The sequence below is a fragment of the Benincasa hispida genome, unplaced genomic scaffold, assembly GCF_009727055.1.
Source record: "Benincasa hispida cultivar B227 unplaced genomic scaffold, ASM972705v1 Contig306, whole genome shotgun sequence".
NCBI lineage: Eukaryota > Viridiplantae > Streptophyta > Magnoliopsida > Cucurbitales > Cucurbitaceae > Benincasa > Benincasa hispida.
This window is the reverse complement of record NW_024064789.1, coordinates 1,121,706-1,133,229: the sequence shown is the minus strand read 5'-3', so window position 1 is coordinate 1,133,229 and position 11,524 is coordinate 1,121,706. Positions and strand designations below refer to the sequence as shown.

Below are 11,524 nucleotides of genomic sequence, written 5' to 3'. Positions count from 1 at the left end.
ACTATACAAATTAAAGAAAGCTCATTTTAGTACGGAATCAGGACATCTATGCTTAAATAGGTCGATAGGTTGTGGATTGTTCACTAATTATTATTATTTCTTTGTTTTATTATAATTAATAATACCTATTTTATTTTTATAAGAAGGCACCAATGGTCTAGTGGTAGAATAGTACCCTGCCACTGTACAGACCCGGGTTCGATCGATTCCGGCTGGTGCACTTTCCATATTTGTCCTGCTGTGAGGATATCTGTGCTGTAGTGATCGTGGGTCGATCACAACCATCGGATCTTTCTGACGGATCATTGCATTTCTGAGCTTGACAATTTTTTTTTAAAATTCTCTTTAAAAAATAGTTTGTGAATTTACGAAATATTTGATAATATGACCTATTTGTGTCCAATTTTATTATTCGTAAAATTAAATATTGAGGATTCTTTTTCAAATTTTTATTTATCATTTTTCACCCTAAATCTTCAATTCTATCAAATCAATCTTAAACTTAACATATATGGTAAACTTTGCTTCATGTAGGTTTCACTAAATTCATAACAAATTTTAATCAAAAGTAAAATAAAAATAATTCAAAATATACTAATTTCAACAAGTTAAGTTTTGCACAAAATTAAGTCTAGTTAGTATACAAGAATTATTACACCTTACTGAGTTAAAAGTAAAATTGATATGTTGTAGTGAAAAAAAAAAATTCATACACCTTCAACGAGATATTGTACAACAAACATCAAGTCACAAATTGATGGAACTTTAAGTAGTAATGAGGAATTGTATTAAAATGGCAAAATTGGTTAATTTATTTACAAATAAAAGCAAATAAGTTATAAATAATGCAAATATGACAATTTAATTTTTCTTGTGTATGAATGGGAAGGGCCAAGAGAACTTATGAGACCCTTCTATTGCTCCATTTATGTTGACACTACTTTGCTTATAGAAACACTTCCAAAAGTGTTTCAAATGGATGAAATACTCTATTAGCTAAGGATTCACTCTATATTAATCGCAAAAAAGGGGAATTTTCTTAAATGGCAAAAACAATCCATGAATTCTCTATTTTGATTGTTCTTGGATTGACTAGAAAGTAGTATCATTGTGATTGAAGTCTATTAGTGATGGACTTCTATCATTGATAGCCTCAAATATCATTGAAATTTATTAGTGATGGACTTTTATCACCAAAAGCATGTGATATACTATAACGTACCCGACTTTTCAGGAACTCTAACTGGAGCCATTATTGCAGTGCATGCAGTTTCAAAACTAAAACTAGTTAACCATTCAAATTTAAGCTGAATATTTGCTAAACAAATAAAACTGTTAAAGACAATTTAATGAAAGGTCTAGAGGAATCTTTTGTTCGGGAATCATAAAAACTTTAATTAAAAAGAAACATTTAAATTTAAAACAACTAAAATTAGTAGTTCTCATAAACTTTCAAAACATCGTGAAAAAAGGACACGGTGAACAAACATCCTAATCAAGAATCTCTAGTATGTTCTTGCTTATGTCTGAAGAACATTTTAAGAAATAAATTAGTATTTGAAATTCCTAGTAAGTAACTGATGCGTTATTTTATGATGTGATATTATGGATGAAATGTGGTGATGGAATTGCGTTGAGCAATCAAGTTTTCTCAGTGGAATCCAAGTGTAAACCCCACTGAGTTTCCTGGTAAGTCCAGTTCGAACTCAGGGACTTGTGAAAATAGGTTGTGGTGGTAATTTTTAGAAAACATTGCGGTAACCAGTAACTCAAATAGTTGTTTGGTTTTGTTGATTGCAGTAATGGAAAAATAAACAAATGCGGCGGATTTGAGAAAAGTGTGATTATGTGATAGATGCACTAAGTATACGGATGAACAGGTTGAGAAGGTCTTTAGCTAGCGTTACCTAAGAATGCGTCAGACTATGCGATCATGCTACACTCATGCATTGCAAGTCATTTTCCAATGTAAATGCGGTGCTCCTAAGTCTAGGACGCATGTGTTGAATGCAAAAGTGTCCATAGAGCTTATCCCTAAATCTCTACTCTTTTCCTATGCGATGATGCAAGATGCACAAGGCAAGGTGACCGCACACAATCATATCCTATCTCTAGGATGCATGCGATGCGTTAATAGCAAATAGTGCTTATTCCTAAGTTCCTATCTCTTGAGTATGCGTTCTAATCTGACTCTCCCGAGCCTAGATTCTAACCTGACTTTCTCAAACCTAGATCCTATCCTTAGACGACCCTCCCAAGTATCTCTAATAGACGAATGAAGCATACATAATACAAGACAATCGCATAGAATGAAGATCCCCAGTTGTGCTAGCTAATTGCTTCTCAACCCATTCAACAGATTTAGCTACTCATGCGAGATAAACAGAGAGTGAACAGATATAGAGAAGTAAATTTCATTCTATAAATGAGTTTGAATACAAAATAACAATGGAAGATAAAGGTAGAAAGTCTGGTAGCAATCCCTTGTTGACCGAGGCTTTTACACTGGCAATCTCTATTCGGTTCAAAAGATATTCCTGCTTCCACAGGAGTCGGCCCTCTCTCTGATCTTGAAGCTTACGACGCTCTTCCAACCTTACAGGAACGATCTGTCGGCACAACCTCCTTCTCTTGCGTCCACCTTAAAATAAAAGAAAATCTAAGAACAAGGCTAAACTATGAACAGAACTTGTTAACTAGTGGAACCCCTTTTTTGAAGGATGCCTTTGGTATCTATAGAGCTTCGAGGTGAAGGCGACTTCTCTTTTATGATTGCTCAGATGAGATGGCTTTAATTCCCTGACTGATGCGCCAAATATTTGTCATCGAAAAGCTGAATGTACTTGTTATCGTTAGCGGCTGTCAGCTTAATTCAGATTCGACAGTCATCAGCTTTCTGTCCCATCGTGATTAATTATGCCTTTCACCCAGATGCACCCACTAAGTTGCACCATCTCTATGTGGCAATTCTTCTTGAGCAAATGTTTGCGAACATAAATCACCGTAAAGCCTTGCGGTAATACTGCGCTCGACCAATGATTTTCTGTGATCGCTCTTTTCGCCTTGCGTCAACGCATATTCTGTATAAAAATACAAAAATCAACCGTTTCTATGCGAAGAACGCATGCGACCACAATGTTGTAAACTTAATGCTTTTGGACGCAATTTGACATATTTTATCAACACAAACCCTCATTGTTTAATAACTTAGTACTATGATAACGTGCAAACCCCATTGTTGGGATCAGGATATGAACTGAATGTTCTGAAACTAATGGGGCCTAAATTGAACGTAGTTGGTCATCTAGATGAACAATTTAACCCATCCAAATGTAGGTGAGATGTACACCCCTTATACAGGAGCAACTTTGACTGAATATTTTATGTACACGAAACAATACACTTCAATCATTTATGATGATCCCTCCAAACAAGCACAAGCTTACGGACAAAAGTCCCTTCTTTTACGAAGATCGTCGGGCCGCAAAGCTTATCTAAAAGGGGATTAATTTAATTAAAGAGTTTAATTAATTAATCTCATATCATTTGAAATTCAATCTATAGATCCATAAGGTCCCCTTGTTAGCTCAATAATGATTAATGATAATCAAACTAATTTTGGTATAGTTTGAATTATTCAAATTATTTAAAGGAAATTAATTGTATATGATATAATTAATATAATGTATGTGATACATTATAATATAAAATTTTAATGAGAAATAAATATTTGAATGTATTTCCAATATTAATTATATGAATATGATTCATATAAAAACTATAGTTTAAAATTAATGAGTATGATTCATATTAATACTATAAGTTATATGAGAGAATTATAAACTATAGGTTATATGTTATATGTGATATAATATAAACTAGAGGTTATATTTTATATGTGATAAAACATATGATTTGATATTGATATTAAATTAGTTAATATATATTAAAAATTTAATTTTTTGAAATTTGAAAATTAACTCCTATGGGAAGTTGATTTCAATTAAGGTAGGGAGTTATTGATAACTCCTTGAACCCCCTCTCATATACGTGAAAGACAGAGAAGGGAATTCAGAAGTTGAACATGAAATTGGTTTCACAGATCCCACTCAATCTTCTTCTCCTCTGCGTTGCTCTCAAAGAAAAACTCTCTCCCTTCTTTAGACAAAATTAATCCACTGAAGCTCACAACTCTCTGTGATTTTATCCTTGAGAATAAGAAGGAAGACATTGTGGAGGTGTCCTCATTATGGTGTTCGAGTTTCTATTGCGTTGCTGCATTCGTGGTGCTGAGATCGAGAGAAGTAATGTATCGGTTCGTGATCTACTACCAAAGAGGAAATGCAAATGACTAGTTCTCTAAGGGTTAGTTTCGATTTCCCTTTCTTCTCTATTTTGCAGTAGAAGCGTGTTTAGGTTTATTTTTGTTTATACTGTTTCTATTGCCTCTGTAATTTTCAAGTTATGTAAAACAAATTTAAGCATTTAGAGTGAAAGTTGAAGTTGAATTCGTGGATTGAAGAAGTGTTGAGGTTGATGCCCTAAACCTCGTAGGGTCTTGTAGTTTGTAAACACATGTATGAACAAACACTTTGTGATATATAATATATGATACTTTATTCACTTCAGTCTATGAAATATGATATATTTTAGTTGCATTTACCACAAACCAGTAAACTAAGATCCATGGTTTTCGTTGTAACTTAAGTATGTATATGGAGACATACAAGTGGATCATACTTTAAGTGATAACCTAAATGGTCTGTAGTATATGGATAAAGGAGGGATACCTTATCCTGGTGACACTACGAGTGTGGCCCGCTTTATAGGTGTTACAAATGTTGTAAAGTGCTACAAATGATATGATTCTGATCATTTGTATATTAAACATGCGAGCGGGGATACTTTATACAAAGGAGTTTGTATAAGATCGGACCACGAAATGTTTAGTCTTGTTATAAATGCCGTTCATAATTAAGACTTTCATTTCAGTAGAATGACCATAGGTAACATGACCTTAATCCTGAGTGATTTGTGAACTCCTGCCTATGAAAACGGTTCTTTGATTTGCATGGGTGAGAGTGGCCAAATCGCCGACTCAAATCTACCACTTTGGGGATTCATCTGATTGGGGAGTTGGGAACTCAGCTACACAAGATAGAATTCACTCCTCCCCCGAAGTAGGGGTAAATAGATAAATTGCTCCCTTAAGGGCTTGAACAATGTGGTGCTGCACGTTCTCTTTGACCAAGAAGGGTTTAGTCATAGTAGGACTATGATATATTGTTCATTAGAGGAATCAGTGGTACTTAAGGAGTTAGATGTAACTACAAGGGCAAAACGGTAAATTGGTCCAACTGTACTTATGAGCGATTTGTGAAGGGTCATCGTACTATTGATTGGTTATATCCAATGGACATAGAAATATATTTTTAGTGCGAAGAGTGCAACTATCGGTCTTTCGTGGAGTTTCCGACAGTTAATGGATGGTGGATATCGTGATTAAAGAGTTTAGTAATTTATTCACGTATCGTTGGAGCTTCAAGCTACAGGTCCATAAGGTCTCCTTGGTAACTCAATACATTCATGTTGAGAATCAGTTTTTGGGTTAGTTTGAAATGTTCAAATTAACAAGAGGGAGTTTGATTTGTATGTATTTTTCCTCTATGTTTCTCGACATTATAAACATTGTATATTTTTGTATGTTTATTCTCACTGAAGTATTAGTCCAAGTGGGAGATTATTGAGGATGTCCTAAAAACCCGCAGTTCATAATTCGTGTTAAAAATTCTATTTATCAATAAAATATTATTGAGTATTTTATTCAATAAAATTTTTGATATTGCATTTTATTATGAAATCCATTAAACAAATCTACAGTTATAGTATGAATACTTTAAATTTATGTAAAGACATAAAAAGGATCAAGTTATAGTATATAGCCTAAATAGTCTATAAGTATATGGATGAAATTGGGTATCTCATCCTATAACACTATTGGATGCGGCCTATTTTGTATGTTGATACAAATGATGTTATCCACAGATCATTCATGTAGAGACATCTGAGTGGGGGCATCCTATGCAATGAGTTTGCATAAAAACTATACCTCGAAATAGTCACTATTCATTATAATGACCGTTTACTGTTAAAACTGACTTTTTCATACTAAAATAACCTAGGATAACTCGATCTTAATCTTGAGCTAACTATGAATTCCTATTTATTCAGGATTATCCTTTGAGTTGCATAAGTGAGAGTAGTCCAACAACATTGCTCAATAACCCTCCTATTTTGAGGATAAAACCAGATAGATAGCTAGGGACATAACCTTGCAAGATGGAATTCACTCCTACCCATCTTAGGGTTAGCACATAGGTGATTCCTTAACTGGTGATTTTTGGTCTTGAACAGTGGTGCCCTGCCTTCTCGTTGTAGAGAGGGACATGATTCATAAGTGGTTTTATGAATCAATTGTTTAATAGAGGGTCAGTGGGAGCTTAAGGAACAAGATGCATTTACAGGGGTAAAATGGTAATTTTGACCCCATTGTAAATACGAACGACTTGTGAAGGATCAACTTACCGATTATGATTAAAATGGACAGAAATATATCTACAGTGAGGAGAGTGCAACTGTTGAGCTATAATGGTATGCCTTGATAGTTAACAAATATTGATTATTTCGGTTTTAAAGAGTTTAACCAATTAATTACAAATCGTTGGAGCTCATGATTTGTAGGTTCATTAGGTCCATCTACTAGCTCATAAATTGGATTAATAAATTGAGTATGTTCATGATCTGTAGGTCCATTAGGGTTGCGAATTTGAAACATTAAAATTCAATTTTTTAGGGTTTCATTTAATTGTATTTGATATAATTGATACGTTTAATATTATTGAAAATCAAACGAAATTGGAGAATGAATTAATATTTAATGTAACAACCCAGATTTGTACGCATACAGGAAATTAAATGTCAAATATTAAGCAGGACAAAGTTTTATTTAAAGAGGTGGAAATTTAGAATGGAAAAAAAAATTATTCATTATCCAAAAATAATGAATAAGGGAGCAGAATCAGGGAGGATTAATTGGAAGTTGAACGCTAACTAATTCAGGAGACAACGAACAGTAGATAACTTTTTGGTTGGGCACTGCTCATTGGAAGAATTGGATGTGAATTAATTGCCCATATACTCTTAAAATTTGAAAGAGTTAAAAAGGGTAAGTGGAATCCACATGCAGTGAAGGCAACCACGCATGAAAACTAGCGAGATTGAAGAGACAGTGGGAGAGAGCAAGAGCGGGAGCGGGAGCGAGAGCGAGAGCGAGAGCAAGACCAGCAACAGCGAGAGCGGGAGTTGCGAGAGCCAAACCAGCGAGAAAGCTGGAGAGAGCGAGATTCTGAGAACAAAGAGAGCGAGATTTGGACAGAAGCGTGGATTATGCGTTCAATTTGGCCACGATCTTATAGATTATACATAGAAAAACCCTAAAATTGAATACAAACAAAGAATGATGACGTAAGGGCAAACGTTAACCGAGATTAGGTGTCTTATTGAGAGGAATCCTTAAACCCTAAGTAATTTTAAAGAAGCCACCTATAGGATGATTTGTCACACTGAGAAGAGCTGAAAACTACTATAAATAGGACCCTTTGCCGAAGATTTAACCCATTCTCAAACAAATCTCAGTAACAAAGAATCGTGTGAAAGAGTAAGTGTGAGTGAGGAAGTTCTGTGAGGCTAAAAGAGAAAAGCTCGGGTAAGGTGCTGCCCAAATTTCCTTCTAGTTTAAAAAGGGAAAGCTCTACTAATCAAATCATAAAGAATAATAAGGAATAACTAGATCATAGTAACTAGTTTATCTCAACCTCTCTTTAAATGTTCCATGGTAGTGTACCTTTATTATGTTGCATGGTTATGTTAATTGTTATATTGCATTACATGTTTAGAACACGTTTCTCTACAAGGGAACCCATGCATTATGTTTGTTCATGATTACATTAAAATCAAGTTTTAATTAGGTGTAAGTTATGGTTCCAGTCTAATCTTACGTTTATGTTAATGGTTGATGTTGGATGCGACTCTGGCCCTACTGACTGCATGACCTGCTAATCATCAGATGGGTTAGTTTTCGCTTAAGTCCTCATATTCCTATTAGGGCGGAGAAATTTATGCTTCCAGGGTTGGCAGGGCATGTATGGTTGCACCCCTCCAGGCCTAATCTTACATTATGTTTACGTTAGAAACTAGCAGGGTATGTATGGTTGCACCCCTCTAGTCTAATATTACGTTTATGCTAATGGTTGATGTTGGATGCGACTCTGGCCCTACTGACTGCATGACCCGCTAATCATCAGATGGGTTAGTTTCCGCTTAAGTCCTCATCTTCCTATCAGGGCAGAGAAATTTATGCTTCCAGGGCTGGCAAGGCATGTATGGTTGCACCCCTCCAGGCCTAATCTTACGTTATGTTTACACTAGGGACTAGCAGTGTGTGTATGGTTGCACCCCTTTAGTCCAATATTATGTTTAGCTAATGGTTGATGTTGGATGCGACTCTGGCCCTACTGATTGCATGACCCGCTAATCATCAGATGGGTCAGTTTTCGCTTAGGTTCCTCATCTCCTATCAGGGCGGAGAGATTTATGTTGGAAGCATAACCGACAATCCATGTTATTATACGTTTTTCGGTCCCAACCATATGTTTTCATGACATGTTGCTTATGATTGTGCATTTGGTCACTACCCTACGCGAGAACTACTTACTGGGTATATTATATATTCATCCTATATTTTTACAGACTTTGTACGTAAGGACACAACGTAGATGGCAGAATTGGACGTCGCTCAAATGGCCAACCATCAAACTCACTATTATAGGCACATGCATTTTGTACCACCACGCTAATGTTTTATAGATCCTGGTGTTTTGATAAATAAACTTTTTATATAGTTTTTCTATCTAATTAATGAAATTTAGATATGTTCTTTGAAATTTTCACCAAACTCATCTCATGATAGAAAAGTCTAAGTATGCATGTTGTAGCGGTCGGATCATAATGTGTAAGGATCCGGTCGTTACATTTAAATTATGATTTAAATATTATTAATATAAAATTGACTCATATTGGTCAAATTGGTGTTTTATTAATTTAATATTAAGATATTAAATTAATAATAATTTAATTTAATTAAAAGGTTTCATTAAAAATTAAATTTAGTTTTATTTAAATTAAATATTTTGAATTAAATAAAACTAAATTATTTAAATAAAATCTTTTTATTTAAAAGAAAATAATTTTGAAATCCAAAATGAGTTAGTGGATTTTTACAACATTTTTTTTGGGAAAAATCTACTAAAACTCAAATTGTGTGATATATCACCCAATTCAACTCACCTCTTTAATGATAACCCCTAGTAGGAGCTGTCCTACATGCAATTTTTCTCCTTGCATGGATTGAGCCTTTATATTGAACTTGCATGCTATGATTTGAGAGAGATCTCTGAAATTTTAAGCAGAAAGTTTGCACCTTTGTAAACCCTTGACAGGCCACCTAAGTTCATCCAAAATTGAGCTCAATTTAAGTGTTTCCACCACACATTCCTTCTTGAATTTAGTAGAGAAGACCTTGGTGGTTGTCTATGATAACGGACAGAAATGTACGATATTACAATGCAAGGATATAAAACAATGGAGGATTGGGACGGTTAAAATATGTAAAATCATGTCTAAATGCTTGAGAACATTGCAATCACATGCACCCATCACATTAAAGCAGCTAATTTACGTATTTTGTGTAGGAAAATGCGTTAGCGGAAGACAAAATTGCGATCCAAGGAATTCAGAGTCCAAGCGCATTAGAAGATTGCGACTGCAAAGCTACACGATCGTATGTGTTTGCAGAGATCTGCTCAAGAAGGTGGCCGCATAGAGACGGTGCATCAAGGTGAAAGTTTAATAAATCATGATGGGACAGAAATCTAGTGACGATCGAATCTGAATTTAGTTGACAAGCCATTAACGACACACTGTAGCAAGTACACTCAACTTTTCAGTAACAATTAATCGATGCATCAGACAAAGATTTAATGACATCCCATCTGTGCATTCATTTGAGAGAAAAGCTCTTCACCCTGAAGCTTTATAAATACCAAAGGCCACCTTCGTTAAAGGAGTTCAACAGTTCAGACTTTTGGAGGTTCCATCCACCATACACATAGAGATAATAGATAGCCGTAGTCTATAATTCATATACTTAGAGGCGGAGGTGAGCGAAGAGAGAAGACACTGAAAGATCATTCCAGGTCAGCTCGAGAGAGTGTCGGGAAGCGTTGAGAACGGAGAGGGGGCCACTCTTGTGAAAGAAAGAACATTCTTTTGGGCAGAGTAGAGTAAACCACAGTGTAAAAGCCTCGGGAAGCGTATTCTGATTTCATTTATAAAATGGAATTTTCATCTCTACATCTATTCACTCTCTTTACATTCTGCATGAGTAACTAAACTTCCGAATGGGTTGAGAAGCATTTAGCTAGCACGACCTAAGATCTTCATTTAATGCGATCATCTTGTCTTATGCATGCGTCCATCACCCTTTAGAGACACTTGAGAGAGTAGTCTAAAGAAAGAACCTAGGCTTTAGAGAGTTAGGTTAGAATCTAGACTTGAGAAAGTCAAATTAGAATCGCATAAGTAAGAAATAGAAACTTAGAGATAAGTTATGTTTGTTATCATGCATCGCATGCACCCTAGAAATAAGATATGATAGTATATAGTCGCCTTGGGTATGTGTGTGTCATTCATCATCGCATAGACAAGAATAGAGCTTAGACATAAGCCCTATAAACATTATCGTATACATCGCATGCGTCCTAAAATTAGGAACTATAGCATTTGCATTGAGAGATGACATTCTGTTGTATGTGGGTAGAATCGCATAACTTGAACGCAATCTTATGAAGTGTCAGCTAAATCCTTTCTCAACTCATTCCCCACATATTCATTGTAACTTTCGCTGTTGTTAACTCTTTTCTTAATTCCGTCACATAGAATTTATACTTTAAACAAACATACAAACCAACTTATTGTTTTGTTTGTTACCGCAAAGGAATCTAAAATTATCGCCGCATATTGTCTCAATAGTCCCTGTGTTCGACCCTGGGCCTATCAGGCAACCTAGTAAGACTTATACTTAGATTTTGCTAGGAAAACTTGCATGTACAATGCATACACCAATATTGCAATATACACAATTATTTCATCATATTCACAACGCATCAAGTTTTTGGCGCCGTTGCCGGGGACTACGGCAACACATATTGTGCTAACGGTAACTTTTTGATTTTCTTTGCAGCTTTCCATCTCTGTGCACTGCCTCTCCTTTGGTAAGGGAAGAAGCGGGCGTCGTATGAGTGAAAGACAAGTTCCTGAGACCGATGAGGACCTAGAGATTGAAAGAACGTTTAGAAGAAGAAGAAGAAACAACAACCAACATCAACAACAAGAGAGAAATCCCAAC

At 35.3% G+C, this 11,524-nt stretch overlaps 1 pseudogene; it reads left to right on the top strand.

Moving 5' to 3' along the window:
* Positions 1–235: 235 nt before the first annotated feature.
* On the top strand, positions 236–321 carry LOC120069288 (annotated as a pseudogene).
* Positions 322–11,524: the final 11,203 nt, after the last annotated feature.